Source organism: Lynx canadensis, chromosome C2 (genome assembly GCF_007474595.2).
Source record: "Lynx canadensis isolate LIC74 chromosome C2, mLynCan4.pri.v2, whole genome shotgun sequence".
Lineage (NCBI taxonomy): Eukaryota > Metazoa > Chordata > Mammalia > Carnivora > Felidae > Lynx > Lynx canadensis.
The window spans coordinates 77,456,334-77,461,588 of record NC_044311.2 but is presented as its reverse complement, the minus strand read 5'-3'; the positions used below and the strand labels follow the sequence as shown (position 1 = coordinate 77,461,588).

The 5,255-nt window shown below is 41.3% G+C and overlaps 1 pseudogene; it reads left to right on the top strand.

Annotated features, from left to right (window-relative positions):
* Positions 1 to 4,498: 4,498 nt before the first annotated feature.
* Positions 4,499 to 4,925, top strand: LOC115523047 (annotated as a pseudogene).
* The last annotated feature ends 330 nt before the right edge of the window (positions 4,926 to 5,255 follow it).

Below are 5,255 nucleotides of genomic sequence, written 5' to 3'. Positions count from 1 at the left end.
TAGTACTGGAGGTCCTAGCCACAGCAATTAGGCAAGAAAAAGAAATAAAAGTCATCTAAATTGGCAAGGAAGAAGTAAAATTTCCTATTTGCAGATGACATAATTCTACATATAGAAAACCCTAAAGATCCCACCCAAAACTGTTAGAATAAGTGGATTCAGCAAAGTTGCAGAATATAAAATCAATACACAAAAATACATTTCACTTCTATCAGGAAGAGAATTTTAAAAATCTGAATTACAGCTGGATCAAAAAGAATAAAATATCCAGAAATAAATATAATGAATAGGTGAAAACTGAAAAAATACATATCTATATTTCAGCATACTGAAAACTATAAGACACTGAAGAAAGAAACTGAAGACACAAATAAATGGAAAGATATTATGTGCTCATGGATTACAAGAACATTGTTAAAATGTACATAATATCCAAAGCAATTCCAATGGTACTTTTCACAAAAATAGAACAAACAATCCTAAAGTTTATAGGGGACAACAAAAGACCCAGAATAGCCATGGCAATCTTAAGAAAGAAGAACATAACTTGAATCATCACATTGCTGATTTCAAATTATATTACAACTCTGTAGTAATCAAAACAGTATGGTATTGGCATAAAAACAGACACATAGTAGAACAGAAGAGACTCAGAAATAGATCTATACATATATGATCAATTAATTTATCACAAAGGCACCAAGAATATACAATGGGAAAAGGATAGTCTCCTCAGTAAAAGGTGTTGGAAAACCTGGACAGCCACATGCAAAACAGTGAAACTGAACCCCTATTTTACATCATATTCAAAAATCAACTAAAATGGATTAATTACACATAACACCTGAAAACACAAAACTAGAAGAAAACATGGGGGTAAACTCTTTAACAATGGTCTTGGTGGTGATTTTTACAATTTGACACTAAAAGCAAATGGAACAAAGCAAAAAATAAACAAGTGGGACTATATCAAACTGAAAAGCTTCTGTAAAGATCAACAAAATGAAAGACAACCTACAGAATAGGAGAAACTATTTGCAAATCATATCTTTGATAAGGGGTCACTATCCAAAATATAGTTAAAAACTCATACAACTCAATAACAACTGCTGTACAACAAAAGATATGGAGACCATGCAGAGAACAGGCAAAAGTGATGAAAGCATGGTAAGGAAGGGAACTTCCCCCACCCCATCATGCTACGAACTGCAGAGGGGAGGGAGAGTATAGGGAGAACATGAGCAGATTCATCTGCCCTGGGGCATGGATGAAAAGATGCAGTTTATTATTTATTATTTTATTTTATTTTGGAGAGAGAAAAATTATGTGAGTGGGGAGAGAGGTGGAGGGAGAGAGAGCTAGAATTTCAAGCAGGCTCCGCACTCAGCGTAGAGCCCAACGTAGGGCTCGATACCACGACCCTGGGATTGTGACCTGAGCAGAAATTGAGTTGGTTGCTCAACTGGATGACACCCCCTAGTTGCCCTTTTAAACTGCTGCTTTTCTGGGATGCCTGGGTGGCTCATTCTGTTGAATGTCTGACTCTTGATTTCAGCTCAGGTCATGATCCCAGTGTTGTGGGATCAAGCCCCATGTTTGACCCTGTGTTGAATATTGAGCCTGCTTGCGATTCTCTCTCTCTCTCTCTCTCTCTCTCTCTCTCTCTCTCTCTCTCAACACTGCTCCTCTCCCCCACTCATGCTGTCTCCCTCAAATTAAAAAAAAAAAGGCAACTAGAATATAAAGGAAGCCCTAGAACCCTGTAAAACAGCAAGGAAGCTGCTGGAACTCTCTCCAGGTCAGAGGTGCTGGTGAATGCCACAGTTTACGCTCCCCCTCCACCATGATAGCACAGATGGAGAACTGTGCAGGTGCCATAGCATGCCTGTTGCCTCAGTGAGCACTGGGCCTATAGTTCACACCAGCCCTGGATGCTCTGGGGCACAGAAAAAAAAAAAAAAAGCTGTGGGGAAAAAAAACAACTAGAATATAAAAGATCCAGCCCTAGAACCCTGCGAAGTGATGGGAAAGCTGCTGGAACTCTCTCAGGGTCAGAAGGGATGGCTAATGTCACAGTTGTGTCCCTTTTCCACTTAGATAGTATGGACAGGAGCAGGGTCCAGGTATCCCAGCCAGCGTCTCATCTCAGCGAGTCCTGGGTCCCTGGCCAAAACTAACCCCAGCCATCCCACTGAGGCCACCCCAGCATACAGCACACTGGGATACCTCCTGTTAGCTTTCACTACCGCCATCGTGACACAATGACACAGGCACAAATCACTTCAGAACACTCTAGGCCCATACAACTTTGACTTCAGATGGCTTGCTAGGGCACCCCTGGCACAGAGTGCTCTGAAAACCCTGGCTGATTCCTGCCTAGGCTCCAGCCACCCCACCAGGGCACCCTTTGTGCAGAGAGTCCTGGGAAGCCCTCACTTGTATCTACTTCAGCTTCAGCTGTCCTCCCAGGGCATCCTCTGTATAAAGCACCCTGGGACCTCCTGGCCCATGTCCTACTTTGACTCCAGCGACCCCATCAGGGAACCCCCCGCCCCCACACACACACACATGGAGAGCCTCAGGACACCCTGGCTTGCCCCCATTTTAGCTTTAGCTGTCCTGCCAGAGTAACCTTTGCATAGAGAGCCAAGGGACTACACCAGCCCACACCTACTTCAGCCTTAGCTGTCCTGCTAGGGTGCCCTCTGTAGGGAGAACCTCAGGACCTCCTGACTTGCACCACTTCAGCTTCAGCTGTCCTGCCAAGGTACCCTCTGCACAGAGAGCCCTGGGACTGTCCCAGCCTATATCCACATCAGCTTGGCCTTCCCACTAGGGCAGCCTCAGCATGGAGCACCCAAAGACTCCAGACAGACAGCCAGAATCACCAGGCATACATAGTCTACAGAGGGGACGACCATACTTCAAATTTAGGAGAAAGAGCTATTCCTTCAAGTTTAGGAAAAGCAGCTATTCTGCCTAATTCACAGAAACAAACATAAGAAAATCAAGCAAAATGAGACACTTTCCTTCAAGTTAGGAAAAGCAGCTATTCTACCTAATTCATAGAAACAAACAGAAAGTCAAGCAAAATGATGCAGAGGAATATGCTCCAAACAAAAGAGCAAGACAAAAACCTCAGAAAAAGAACTAAATAAAACAGAGAAAAGTAGTATGTCTGAATAAAGAGTTTAAAGTAATAATCATAAAGATGCTCACTGAACTAGAGAGAAGAGTGGAAGAGCTCAGTGAGAACGTCAACAAAGAGAGACAAAACATAAAAAAGAACCTATCAGGGTTGAAGAATACAATAATTGAAATGAAAAACCCACTAGAAGGAATCAACAGTACATTAGCGTATCGCTAATGGACCAGAGATCTGGAAGATAGGGTAATGGAAAGCATCCACATTGAACAATAAAAGGAAGAAATAACTTTAAACAATTATCTGTTGGACAACATCAAATGAACAAATATTTGCACTATAGGGGGTCTCACAAGGAGGCGGGGGGGGGGGGGAGCAGAAAACTTATTTAAAGAAATAATAGTTAACAAGTTCCCTAACCTGAGGAAGGAAATAGTAATCCTTGTTCAGGAAGCAAAGAGAATTGCAAACAAGATAAACCCAAAGATGTTAACACCATAACACATAATGATTAAAATATCAAAGGTTAAGGATAAAGAGAATTTTAAAGACAGTAAAAGAGAAAAAGTTACATTCAAGGGAAACCCCATAAGGCTATCAGCTAATTTTTCAGCAGAAACTTGATAGGCCAAAAGGGAATGGCATGATATATTCAAAGTACTGAAAGAGAAAAAAATCTACAACCAAAAATACTCTACTTGGCAAAGTTATCATTCAGAATTGAAGGATAGATAAAGAGTTTTCCAGACAAACAAATTTAAAGAAGCTCATCACCACTAACAAGAAGCGTTCTTTCAGTGGAAAAGAAAAGGCCATAATTAGAAATAAAGAAGTTGTGAACAAAAAGATGTAAAATATGACAACATATAAGTAAGACATGGTGGACAGGGGAGTAAAAAAGCAGTTCTTTTAGAATGTGTTAAAACTTAAGTGACCACCAACATAATATAGACTGCTATATACTTAAAATGTTATATATGGATCTCATGGCAACCACAAGCCCAAAACCTACAACAGATACACACAAGATAAGGAGAAAGAAAAGCAAGCATAATACTACAGAAAGCCATCAATCACAAGGAAAGAGAGCAAGAAGGAACAAAGAACTATAAAAACAACCAGAAAGTAACAAAATGGCAATAAGTACATTCCTGTCAATAATTACTTTAAATATAAATGGTCTAAATGCTCTAATCAAAAGACATGGGGGTGGTGGAATGGATTAAAAAAACAACAAAAATCTATATGCTTCCTACAAGAGACTCATTTCAGAGGTCACAGCTGTGAGCCCTCCTCTGCTTGTGCTACCCCCACCACTATTGCTGGGAGGTCTGAGTGCCTGAGCTGCAAACCATGGCCTACTGCTGGCAGGAAGGGAAGGATTTAATTATATTTGTGACCAAAGAAGACCATTAAACTCCAGCAAAGCAGAGCTGGTGGCTGATGACCCCAATGATCCGTATGAAGAGCATGGATTGATCCTGCCAAATGGAGACATTAATTGGAACTGCCCATGTCTTGGGGGAATGGCCAGTGGCCCCTATGAGGAACAGTTCAAGTCAGCCTTTTCCTGCTTCTACCATAGCACAGAGGATGTCAAGGGGTCAGACTGTGTAGACCAGTTCTGGGTCATGCAGGAATGTATGCAGAAATACCCGACCTCTATTCCCAGGAGGATGAGGAGGAGGTGGAGGAGGAAGAGGAAAAGTCAGCAGAACGTTTAGAAGAGACAGCTCCCACTGAGGCCACTGCAACCAAAGAAGAGGAGGGGTCAAACTAATAAAAGGACATAAGGCACTGGGCTCCAGTCCTTCTGCCTAGGAGTGATATGAACCTTTTGCAAAATGCCTTTTGGTCATTCTCTGAGAAACTGTCCTTCCCTCTGTTGTTCTGTGCATTATAATGTACAAAATAACTTATTTTGATGATCTTGATGGTCTTGGTCTTTTGACATATACACTGGAAAAACATGTATGTGTGTCTCACATAAACCTATCAGCAAATGTAGCTGTCACTTTTGAATTCTTTTCTCAGATTATCCTGAATTTTGTCACTTTGAAATAATGTGCTATGATCAGCACATTATCTGGGAGTATCTTGTGAGTGAGCT